Source organism: Pinus tabuliformis, chromosome J (assembly GCF_031772625.1).
Source record: "Pinus tabuliformis cultivar Carrire ecotype Pingquan chromosome J, CPIR1, whole genome shotgun sequence".
NCBI classification, from domain to species: domain Eukaryota; kingdom Viridiplantae; phylum Streptophyta; class Pinopsida; order Pinales; family Pinaceae; genus Pinus; species Pinus tabuliformis.
This window is the reverse complement of record NC_142295.1, coordinates 936,684,710-936,698,573: the sequence shown is the minus strand read 5'-3', so window position 1 is coordinate 936,698,573 and position 13,864 is coordinate 936,684,710. Positions and strand designations below refer to the sequence as shown.

The 13,864-nt window shown below is 37.4% G+C and overlaps 1 pseudogene; it reads right to left on the bottom strand.

The window, feature by feature from the left end:
* LOC149229852 (protein CONSERVED ONLY IN THE GREEN LINEAGE 160, chloroplastic pseudogene) overlaps positions 1 to 12,558 on the bottom strand; it is a 116,237-nt pseudogene extending 103,679 nt beyond the window's left edge.
* Between the last annotated feature and the right edge of the window lie 1,306 nt (positions 12,559 to 13,864).

Sequence of the window (13,864 nt, the reverse complement as noted above, 5' to 3'; positions counted from 1 at the left end):
ATGGATTTAAAACCTAGGGGTCTTTATTCATCTAGACTGATTCAAATTTGTAGTGGGGATCAAAATTGGTGAAGGAAAGTGATGCTATAGGTTTGCCACAAGTGATTGCTATAGGAGGCCTGTAATGCTACATAAGCGAGAATCTTGCTAAATTCCTAAGTCAAAATAAAATGGGATGGAATTTTTATTTAATTTTATTAAGTAGGGAGTCTTAAGTCTTGATTCCAAGTGGAATCACTCCAAAATAACCCTGTTAACATGTGCTTAAAAATAACAGAAAATTACTACTCCAAAAACTGGAAATTCAAGAACTAGTGAGCTAGTTAACCTATCAAATGCCTAACCTAATCGAGTGAAAATGCATTGAGGTAATTTTTTTATTAAATTTAAATTTTTTATGACCGAATATAAGTGGAATAAACTAAGCTTAAGCTCATCAAAACGTTATAAAAAATAGCATGATATTACTACTATTTTTCTACAAGGGACTTCCAGAAACTTTAGATTTGTGAACTAGTAAACTATCCAAGTAAGTCAACGATGAAGATGAATTTTAAAAATTGTTATAAGGATGCATAATTATTTTGAATTTATAAATATCCTGGAAAATAACTTCAATAATCTAACCCAATCCTACAACAAAAGAAGCATCAATACTGAATGCAGAAATAGGAAAAACAAGAATGAGTGATGCATGTGAATAAGAAGAAAAGAAAATCACAAAAAAGTGCTTTGAGGCTCCTGGGATGGCCAAGTCCAAGGAAAATCATATTCCTATGAAGGATACCAATATTTAGAAGCTAAAAATGACACCAAACTTCATTATTTGAATCAATCCAAGTACATCCCTGCTAGAAACGAAAGTGGAGTTGCAAAAATACAAGTTTTCTCCACAAGAAGACTAATAAATACACACCCCTAGAGGAAAATTAGAATTGGTACTTATACAAAACCATGATAAAGCATTCACCTTGAAAGGAGGAAGCTTTCCTCTCCAAAATCCCTCAAATAGTGGATCTGGTTCCCAACACTAGGAATGTGCATTAAATGACAAGGAACACATTCCTATATTTTCTCAATCATTGGAGCTCCAAAATTTGTTAATAATTTCATGATATTTTCTTCATTTATTATCCAATATTGGTCCTCCTGTAGTAGGAAGCAAGTCCCTAGATTATTTCCTTCTCCAAATCTTCATAATCTTCCCAATAGTCTCACAATATTCTTCAAAAATAAATAATATTAGGAACATAATATGCAATCATCTCTAAACCTTCCTAAGAACATATTAAAGCTAAAGAAAATTATTAAGTGTAGAAGGAGAGGTTTAATATAGCCTTCAAGTTCCTAAGAAATGTTATATGAGCCTTAATTTGTGTCTAATTTAGAGGCCTATCAATGATCACGTCTCATTGAAGATAATTACTATTCGATTTATGGTGCTCCTTTATGTCTTTACTTTTTTGTTTAGAATTATGGATCTGATTATTGTTTTGATCATTACTTATACTTCCTGTATGTATATTTGAGAATTTGATGCTCCTAACTTCTTGATGGGATATGATAATTGGATCCTTCTTGAGGATCATTTGAGATGCGAGAAAGATGGCCAGTGCAGGAAGAGAAGGATTAGCATTGGAAAAGGTAAATAGGCACTTGATGGAAAGGTGACAAAGTTCTATAGTTGCCGATGTAAAATAAGAAGGTGCAGAGGTATCTAAACACTACAAGGTATGTATGGTGTTGTTTCAATGTTATGTTTTAGATGCAATATTGATAGGAAGGTAAGCCCTAATACATGATGAGTATATCACATTCACAAATGGCTCATGCATATGAAAGTGATTTGGATTCAAGGTTCTTATGATGAAATAGTGCACTTGGTATTGAATGAGTATGTTACTTCTTGAATGTCTTGATTCTATGAAGCTACTTAATATTGATCTTTCATATATTGGTATACTTGATTTTTGGCTAACATCTATCATTTTTTCATAAAGAAGGACTAGCATCTTGATTCTAATAGATGGTAACTTGATACTATTGATAACATTTGTGAAAAGCATGTTAGCCATGATGATTGAAGTGTAATAATGAGATTCATATTCAGGAAATTTTGTTTTTTTTTTTTTTTTCTATGTTAAGACTAAACTAAGTACCCACGGGGAATTGAACCGGTGACCTATCGCAAGGAGTGCCTTAACAACGCACCCATTCACCATCAATCCAAAGCCCCGTGGGCTATTCAGGAAATTTTGTTAACCATGGTTATGTTTTGATTTTCTTAGTAATTATGGCATATGGTAAAATGGCATGCCCTGATTTGGTGGATTGAGTTATGCTTGATCTGAGTTGGCTCAACTTGCAAATTTAACCAAGATATTTTGCTTCCGTGATGTAGTTAGAATTGCATTTTATAAGTGCATAAATGAACATATATGCATTATTAAACAAATGGAAACATAATGATGATCAAAAAATCATAAATAAGAGACATTGATAATGGAGTTCGTCTAGTGTGGACTACGTCTCCGGGCCCAGTGTCAACATGGTGTTGGATGCTTCATTTAGTGTTGGAAATGGTGAAGATGCACATGGACTATGTTTTCTATCATACAAGGATATGTGCACTCTACATGAGTGGAAAAGTCTCTCCATGAGACGTTTTGCTATAGGAACTATCACTCAGAACATAACTCCTATTAGCATGACATAATCTCACACATGGTGGCAATGAGTATATTAGCATCATGGCAACAAAGGGATATTGACCAAAACACCCATGGTGACAATGAGTATCCCGCCATCATGGAAATAAAGGGATCTAAATCAAAACATACATAACAATCCATGATGAATACATCTCACATGAAAAAAACAAAGATTCTGCATCATCCATCAAGAAGGAATCAAAACAACACAATACATCTCACAAAAAATGATCAAATAAGTACATGACAATAAAACTTCATATACCTCAACTCTGAAGCTAGATGAAGAATATAATACTCAGCTGTTGGACATGAATGCACCATTGAAATCATGGCATTGAATGGCATAATATTGACTGTCCACACTCTGAAATATGACACCATCACTCCAATCTGGAAAATGGCCGAAAAATAGAAGGATCAGCTACAAAAACTTGCTGCACCACTGAATTTGTGTCGTCGAGAGGTGTAAAATCGACTATCCATTTTCTGAATTCTAACACCGTTAAAATCTGGGCCCGTTGGAATCTTTTAGATTCCCTCGTGATTCTCCAAAGATTCCCTCCTCTTGGTTGACTGGAGATATGAAACTCAAATTAGAAAATTGATCTTACCATTGAGATCATTGCGAAATTCTGAGAAGAATGAGTGTAAGGTTGGCTGCATTCTGGATCTGGGAAATTTCAGCCTCCAAGGAATCTGAAAGATTTGCTCAAGATTCTTGTAGATTATCCTCCACTAGGAATCTACAAAGATTCTACTCAAAATGTGATTCTGACCTCGCCATTGTGTTCCCTGCAAAAATCTGAGAAAAATGACTGTAAACTTGATTACATTCTGACAAAATGAATTTTTACCTCCCAAGGAATATTTTTAGGATCTTAATATTCTCCGCAAAATTCTATCTCTAAAAGCATTCCATCATGGTTCTGCCTCTGCGGACTGTGTCATGGTTCCACTACTCATCCATTTCTCTATTCCTCTCACCATTCCCCATTCTGTTCTACACTCTCCTCCATGTAAATGACTGCGTAAGGGTCTTATACACAATGGGTGACAGATTTACTAAGAGAGCACCATTGGCGCTGATCTAGGTCTGGGTGTGAATAAGGACCTTTCCAAGACCTTTTACTTTTGTGATGTGTTAAAATTGCATTTTAAAATAACATTAACAAATACAACTGCAAACTGTAAAGAAGAGGAACATAACAATCATCAGCACATGAAAAGATAAGTCGTTGATAATGGAGTTCGTCCATGAGGGACTATGTCTCCGAGCCTCAGTGTCAAGATCGTGTAGGCCGCTACATTAAATGTTGTCAATAATGATGATGTACATAAGAGATGATGTCATGATCATACAAGGAAAAATTCCCTCATGCAGGAGTGGCTCTAAGAGATGTTCCACAGCTAGAACTCTCAATCAAAAGAATTCTATCAGTATGACACAAAAACAAGCATGGTGCACATCCCGCCAACATGGCACAAAAGGGATGTCAAAGAAAAACACATGCATGATGACAACAAGAGTATCCCAACAACATACAACAAGGGATCTCAAAGCATAACATGATAAGTTATGACAGAAAGTACATCACATAAAAGATTCCGCATAACATGAAGCAAGGAATCATGACAACATAAAATAAACAAGATCCTGCATAAACATCAATCAAGGATCTGTGCAACATAATGTAGAAAGAAGAAGTACATGAACACATCATATACCTCACAACCAAGGGGCCATCTGAAGAAGTGTATGTCTCCCTGCTGAAGCTACTTGGATCATTGCTCTCAAGGCATCGATCTCATGAAGATGGCTGCTCGCACATGAATGTGAACATCTACACTAGCACTTGGAAAAGTGACGAGAAGAAGAAATCAAAGAATAGGAAACCTGAAGGCACCATCAGATTTGCGGCATCGAGTAGTGCTAAATCGACTGTCCAAAATCCAAATTCTAAGAAGTTGAGATTTCTGGGCTTAAGGAATCTTCTAGATTCCCCCAGGATTCCTCAAAGATTCTGTTCCATGGATGAACTGTAAATATGCAACTCAGATGGCGAATCTGATCTCGCCATTGCGATCCATGCGGAAAACCATGAAAAACAAGTATAAAATTAACTATATTTTGAAATGTCAAAACTTTACTTGGGAAAATTTCATGGCTCATGGTTCCACTCCCTGTTTTTGCTAAAATAATGGTTCCACGTGCATTCTGGAACTAACTAGAAAATGTAGACCTCTGATGAAGAAACAAACAGCACCATTGTGTTCGTGGCAATGAGAGGTGTAAAAACCATATAAAACTTGTCAAATTCTGACAAAGTGAGAATTTTGCCCTCCTGCAAAAATCATGGTTCCCACATTAAAATATTAATTAATATGCTACCTTGAAATTCATGCCTACATTCTGCCTCAAAATCAGTTCCTATAGTCTCTCCTCCTTGAAATACGTGTAGACGAAATTTTTTGATTTTAAATAAAACTCATCGACAGATTTACCAATGTCAGGTGGTTGGCACGCTGGTTAAAAACGATGAATGGTTACAGAGAGGTTGAGGGATCAAATCTCGCCTTCTCCACATATAAAATTTTTTAAACCACAATGATGCATAAACGGGGGTCAGGTCTACATTGGGCGGCCTGCCCCTTAAACCCCACATTAATCCTTATCGGCGCATATATAAATACATATGCATATATCAGCACACATATAAATTGCAATCGGCGGTCGACAGGGATCGGCGCTGGCACGGTCATCGGCATATATATCGGCGCAATCCTCGAAGTATCACCAATATATATGTCGGCTATTGGCACCAAAAATAACGGCAGATTAACAGGAGTCGGGGTGATCGACGATCAAGGTGTGTCGGCGGTCGGCGCAAAGATCAGCCGATACATATGATATGTATATATGATTGATTTGCGATTGTGATAAGGCTGGCAGGGGTTATGGCCATCAACCTTAAAATATATATGTGAAATGCTATTTTTTTGTAATATGGTTGTTTTAAAAGGGTTCGGAGGGGTTTGTTGTCGCCGATCCCGAAACCATGTGTGATGTTTTTATGTAGTTATTTTAATAACTATATTGTAAAAAAAAATTCATTATATGGTTATTTAATAACCATTTAAAAATGATTTTTGTTTCTCATGCAGGTTTGGGAGACAAATGAGAGAATAGTTTCAATGGCTGATGGGCTGACATGTGGGTCCCACCTGCTTAGTGGGATGCCATGTGGCGTGTTGTGGGCCTCACTTTTCCCCTATCATGTCAAACTTTGAAGAACTCTATCTTTCACATACGATCTTGGTTTGACGAGCCATTCGCACCTCCATGATCAGGACAAAAAGGTCTTTGATCTGGTCCTAGTTCGAGGAGAATATAAACACTTTGATTTTTTAGCCATTTTTGTCTTGTGTGTCTCTTTGGAGCCTCCTAGATCAAGCGCGTTGGTTAAGGCAGAGGCACTAGAGGTAGGAGGTCGAGGATCAAATCTTGACTCCACCAAGAATGCACACAACGGTTTGATTTTTTTGTTTGACATACCCATTACATGTTAAATATATGGCACATGCATTTTTACCATGTGGTTTTGGTGTTAATACATGGTGTGTTGTGTTAAAAGGTTATGTGTGTATTGGTGTGAGGGCACCTAGGAGGTGGGTCGACCACACCATCCAGGTGGGTTCAAGCCTCACCACCCTTGGAATAAGTGTCATAAGTAGGGGCGTATGGTGGTTGGGTGTGGCCCGGGTCCACCAGAGGTGGCCTGCCCACCTCGGTTTTTAATGTATGCAGTTATATCATATGTTGTGTGGCAATTGGGGCCGGCGGGGGTCACGGCTTGTCAGCCCATTTAAAAATTAAAATTTATTTTTAATATATGCATGGTTTCGGGGGGGTAGTGGGGGTCATGGCCTGCCACCTCATCACATTATATATATATATATATATATATATATATATATATAATAGGTCCCATTTTCAATTTTGTATAATATAAGGGTTACTAGACAAATTATGCATCCAATAAATTCACCCACTCCTCGGGAGTTAGATTCCATGTCCCAGACTCGATCAATTTGTAGGACCATTAAACCTGGCCCACATGGCAACTTTGACCAAAACTTTGACTGGCTATTTCTCCCTCATATGAGCTCAGATTTGAGTGTTGTTCACACTGTTAGAATTAGGGCGGCGAGCACTTCGATCTGGTGCTAGTTTCAGAAAAATATGACCACTTTGAATTTTGACCCTTTCTGAGTCCTCTTTGACTTCTACATGTGTCTGGAGCCACCTGGATCAGTGATAAAGAAGTGATGTTGTGATCATTATTCTTGACATATACACCTATTAGCTATTTGACACTAACCCTTGATAAAATATTGATGACATAATGAAATGGTGAATTAGTTTATGCTACATGACATGACCATGATAAAATGTGATATCATCTGACTTTATGATCTAACGAATTTGTTGATGCATGACATTATAGACAGGTTGATGACTTGAATGAAGATGACTGAAATGGCTTCCCATTCAGAGGGATAATATATCCATAAGATCCTTACTCCTATTATCATTTGCATTATATGTATAGAAGATTATTTATTGTTGAACTATGATTTATGGACATGATTAGACAAATATATGATATTGTGGGTCTGCACCAATGTTTTGGTGTACGAAGAGAAATTTTTCCTTAATCTAAGACTCATTGACATTTAAGTAAGCCTAAAGATGCGAATATAGCCTCTCAACTGCATAGAGGAAGGCCTATGAGTGCGGTTATGCCTATAGGACACAAAAGTGAAGCTTTTTGCATGAAATCAGAAATTCACCTCAAGGATGTCAGTCCTATAGACATGGAGAAGTCAACAGAGCTCTATTAGAAGGGAAGTCTGAATGTTTGAATTATTATAATGTTAATATGTTGACTAAACTTGTGTTTTTAGGGGACTGATATATGCATATCAATATGTCACTATGATTTAACCGTTCAGGCTTATGTATGATAGTATTTGATAAGAATTGCAAGGGTTTGACTGGATTTGGTTGATTGATATAGATAAGAAGTGTTTGGAGTTGTGACACAATTCTTGATAATGATTTAGAACTTTGAATTGATTTTGAGATATGTTTTGGGCTATAGATCTCACTGTGATAACAAATTTTGGATTTACCATAATGGCTAATGATTTGATATGACGACTGATGGTTTTCCTTGATAACAATGATATATGGGCATAGTAAGTTTTAGTGACTTATGTTGGTATCCAATAGATATTTTGTGTTGACATCATTAGCTTTGAAACAGTGGTTGAAGTATGAAACAATCTCACTATGAATGGATGAAACTTATCTGAATGAAACTTACAAGTATCCATTCATATTTAGCAACATAAATTATTCATACTATGATCATGAGTATGGATTGATAAAGTTTGATTAGATAGTGCTTGGTAAATAAAAGGATGTTGTATCTTGATATTTGGATATGATCTCTACCTTTCACTTGGTCCAAAGAATTTCTTACAATGATATTGATGATTTTGATATTAGTTCTAATCTGGCTTCTAAATTTTGATGAGTTGAATTAGTTGATTTAATTTCACAATATTGATTTATGTAAGGCTGAGCATATTGGTTTGGTAAAGTGTTATGTTTGCAGAAAGTATTGTATGAAGCAAGCTCCTCAAGACTAGCTTGTCCACATTGACAGTTATCAGTGAAGCCAAGAAGATGTGTTGATCCAAACCACTAGTTCAAAAGTGGTCCAAGGTATGATGTTGATTTTGGGTTTTATATATTGATGGTCTACTCTTGACAAGTAATGAGCCTCTGATGATCAAAGTAAGAGGGATTTGGCTTCTGAAGTTAAAAATAATGAATCACGGCATGATGAATCAATTTCTAATGTTGGGAAAATAAAATATATATTGTGAAGCTATTGAAGAGTTTTTGGAAAGAGGAAATGTAAATCCTTGGACACTCCGATTGAATTTCAAGAAGTTGTGAAGAGATATTGTTGAACTTGACCTAGAAACCAACAATTGATTGAAGAATCGATTTTCCATTTGAACACTCATTAATATATATGTGTGTGTGTGTGTGTGTATGGATGGTGTATAGAACTTGAGTCAATCCATGATTGTGCAACTTCATACACATTGATTTTTCACTGGGCACCCTTCGAGATATTTGCATGGGATGATCTATTTTTGGTCTGAGACGTTCTTCCCGTGATATGTGACTGCATGGATGTATTGATGATGTTTGGGATTTTTATTGATGAGCACATTTGATCCAGATGCATTTTTGTGGCCACCCGCCTATTCCACCTAGACCCCCCAATTAGTTTCATCTGTTTCCTTGTTCATTTAAGCATTTACTATGTTTAGTAGTTTTTTGGGTCCTGAACTTCTGGAGCAGTTTTGACCCCCTAAACAGAATTTTTTGGGGTCTGTAGCAAGTCTGTGGCTATGGGAAGGGGCAAGTGGAAAAACTGTAGTACTCGGCGAGACCTTTCCAACAAGGTATCATACACGCCACCTGGACATAATATGAGCAAGTTACGACCCCAGGAATTTGGCTGCCCAACTGTTGGGACTCATAAATGTCATATTTTCATCCACCTTTTTCTTCACTATTCCTTACATTTCATCATCCCATTAACCTTTTATCATATCATTTTCATACATACATTTGGGTTTCACCTCCTTATTTTCCATTTTATTCATTTTTGTATTATAAGTGAATTTATGATTAATTATTAGAAAATGTACATATTTTTATATATATCTCAAGAATATGTGAGTTTTGTGATGTGTAGGAAATATGTGAAGAATTAATATCTCCTCCACCATATCAAGGAGATAATTATGCAAGCCTTTTCCTAAGGAGAAAATCATGGAGGCATATCTTATCCAATTCCTAAGGAGAAAATCATGGAGGCATATCTTATCCAATTCCTAAGGAGAAAATCATGGAGGATTTGGTTGGCATATCTTATCCATATCTCCTCCACCATATTAAGGAGATAATTAGGAGAAAATCATGGAGGATTTGGTTGGCATATCTTATCCAAGATATGTGAGAGATTTGTGGGGGATTCAAAGGGATCATATTTTGTAATAACAGGGAAGTAGTTAAAAATGCTTGAGAGATTTGTGGGATCATATCTTGTAAAAATGGGAAATTAGTTGAGAATGCTTGAGAGAATATTGGATATGTAATTATGGGAAGGTTATCTTCCTCATGTATATAAGAGAGTGCTCTCTGTTCATTTTAATAATGAATAATGAATAATGGAAAGGAATTCTTAGTTTTTCATTTGTATGCTTTCATGATTTGTAACTTGGTTCTTGTAATATAATTTGACATAGTTTTATTGTTGTGAGCTCACATATGTTGTTTGTCATTCAATTCTTCACATGTTGTATTGCTTTTCCTTTATGCAATTTCCTGCTTTCATAGTTAATGTTTCAATGCCTTCCTAGATTAATTTGATTTCAGTAATTTAGATTAGATTAGTTCCACTTCAGTCCTGCATATATAGTGCATGTGTCTCGTAAGTCTACAGACCTCGGATTGACAAATTAAATAGTTTGGCAAGTACTACAACAAAATTAAACGAACATAGTTTCACCCAACATTTTGGTGCCGTTGCCGGGGAGGCACGATGGATTGAAGTTTAGTTTGATTTTTCTGCAAGTGTGTTTAGACATGTTCCTAACTCCGAGGTGTTAAGGCGGTAAGACGTGGGGAACAGCCTATGCATCGCATTCGAGATACCGTAATGGGATCGACCTCTTATGGATCAGGGCATGTAGGGTGTGTTTACATTTATGCAAGTGTGAATTTCATTTTCTGCAGGTGTGTTTGATTTTCACAACTGTGAAGAGTGTTTGATGAATTCATGGTTCATGGTTGTAATTGAAGCATTCGATTACTCAATTAATGAGAAGTCCTTGTAAGAGGGTTTAATTGAGTATTGAATTCAAGATTATTTTTGTGGTCCTTTTGTTTTAGTGTGCTGATTTTTTTGGTTTTTTTCAACATGATTTAATAATGAGTTTTAGCTTGGAACTACTCATTCAGATCCTAGCAGAAGTCGGGATCTCTTCTTCCTTGGAAGAGGAGATCTTGACAAGAATTAAAGGTTCAACTACTCCCCAAGAAATAAATGAATATTTAACATTGAAGAATCCTGCGTATCTAATGGCGAACAATCATTCGAACAGGAGAGCGAGGAAGAAGAGCAGCAGATCGGAGAAGAAGAACAGGAGTTACAACATGATCTGAGTGAGAGAAACTGTGCTTATCAAAGCTTTATCGAACAATGGTTCCAGGTAAGTACTAGATTAGATTCATATTTTTATTTTTATTTAGTTGATTTACAGATACAACCACTAGACTCATTCACTTTCGAATATTTTCATTTTTCATTAGAAAACTTGCTACTGAATCTATTGTTGTCACTGCTACGCGAATGGCTTCATTGGAAGTTTAACTACACGTAACTAATTTGTAAATTCTAATTAGTATAGAGTAGGTAGGCTTTCAGTTTTAGTTTTTGCTTTCATTTTCAGTTTTGCTTTTACCTAGAATAAGTATGCTCTCCTCCTGCGTCTTTGTACGATCTCGAGGATCAGAAAATAGGGATGATTTAGACTAATTTCAAGAATAAATTCATGTTTTGCATATTTCAATATGCAAATCATTATGTCCATTTGTTAAAAAAACACTAAGAGAAAGTTTAGTTTCTTTCTAAACTTTATTTATTCATTAAATTAAAAAATAAATAAATAAATAAAATAAAAAATAAAATAAAATTGTTTTTTTTTGTAATTCAATCACTGCACCTACACATTTAAAACAATTTTTGTCATAGCGTTCTCATACATATGCCTTGGGACTGAGACTTGGGGATTGCAGGTTATTTTGTCCATAAACAAAAATGTAGGAAGAACGTCTTGCATTGCTTGCACAAAGGTTGCTATTTTATATGTGAAAAATCCCACGAGCACTGGGATCCGATCAAGGTGAATGAACCCAAAGTTCGGTACTAATATCCCATTCGAACGGTTATACATCATCACTAAGACCACTGGTACCAGTAGCCGTGGTTGCCTGAGAGCTCCTCTGACAGTCCCCTAAACACCCTTCACCCCATATGAATTCACACTGATGTAAGCAAGCGAACCAAGAAGTCCAGCACCAAAGCTAGCCGCAACCTCTGGAATATAAGCACTCACAGTACCAAGGCCTCCCAAACCAAGAGTGATGAGTTGTAGCCTTTTTTTCCACTGAATATACTGCTATTTTGATTGAGCTGCACTGATAGCAGGGTCTTCCCTACTTTTGTTTGCATTGCGCAATAATATATCAATGCCCCCTGTTGTAGCCTTGCTGGCCCGGTCCCATTGCTGCTGCTCACGCCATGTAGATATTACTCTCCATCTTCACGGTATAGATACAAGCCAAGGCCAAATCTAGCACATGCTCCTCCGAATGCCATTGCCTCTGCCACTTGCACGGGATCTTCAAATTGATTATCATCCAGGGATATAGTTCCTGGCGACTCCCGATATGCCTCTCCATCGGATCCTCGAATTGTGACACGGGAATGTAATTAGCTTCGATGGCGACATCATTCTTGATGACCTTGTCCGGGACCCTCTTGTTCAAATCCCTCAAGATCTCAGCCAATGGGCGCGTGATGCACGACGAGGCAGGCGGGATGTCCAACGGAACCACATAATTTGAATTGGGCACTGCCTTCTTTGATGAGCTGCTGCTCTCCGCCGACACAGAGATCGTCAGCGCTCCCATTCTTCTTGAAGATGATGGGATCGGGTTTCGAACCCGACATCTCAAGAGTGGGTAGCTGGGAGATTGGCCGTTATGAGTGCAGAAATCAACGACTGGGGAGCAGTGGATATGCGAATTGTAATGGTGGATGCTGCCTCCATCGAAATATCTAGCGCAATGCAAAATAGCGAGAGGTTATTTCTTTGACTTGTATGCATCTCTATATGCTTTCCTACGACATCATTATAATTAGAATGTATCCTTTGGTTTGTGTTACATATCCATGAGAATTGATTGGCAATATTTTGACTGAGACTGTTATGGCTCTGGATCCCCTTTCCACGTGTTGATCCTCTTGCCTATCCATGGTACGAATTGTAAATAAAAACATGTCATAATTTTCTTTGGAAGATAACTCGTTTATATCGACATAAATAATAAATTAAAAAAAAAAAAAACTTTTGTTTTTTTTAATTTGTTATTTATTAATATATATATATATATATATATATATATATATATATATATATATATATATATATATATATATATATATATATATATATATATATATGTATGTATGTATGTATGTATATATATGATCCAGGGAGGAAAATGGCTCTGAAACCGCGCTCCGCAGAAGACCGCGACGGTTTCGGTTGAAGACATCTCAGCACGGCCGCAGGACCACAGGGAACGGTCGTTCTGTCGGGCGTTAAGGGGTTTTTTTTGGAACAGGCGACAGCACGACGGCGACGGGAGCAGTTATGAACTCGGACGGCATGGAGGACTTTCCGGTAACGGACCTCGTGGACTATTCCGAGGATCCGCTATCTGGACAGTCAGTGTTCACCGAACCCATTTTCACATCTTCGGTTTTCGCAACTAATCCTGCAAATGACCTTCTGACTAGGGTTAACCTGATGTCTATTGCCTCGCCGGATCGGGATCTCGAGGCTCCGCCGTTATCTCCCGGGACCGCATTCTTGCTTGCATCTTCATACCCCGAGGCTCTGACTCTCGAAGATATCCCTCCCACACCGATTGTTTTACCTTCCTCGCTCTCGGAACCTAGGGTTCATGTGCCCCCGCAGTCGAACCCGGCTACCCCCTCCGCGTCAAAAGGGCCCAAGCCCTCAGGATGTTTCGGTACTCCCGTGGTAAATTCATTTGCTCCAGGGCCTTCCTCGGCGGGCAATTCAACCCTCTTTCAGATCATCCATCCGCCCCGAGAACAAAGAAGCAGAAGGCAAGATGCGTTAGGGCTATCAGGAAGGAAACCACAGTCACTTTCGGGAATTCGACAAGTTTCGAGGAAACTATGGCG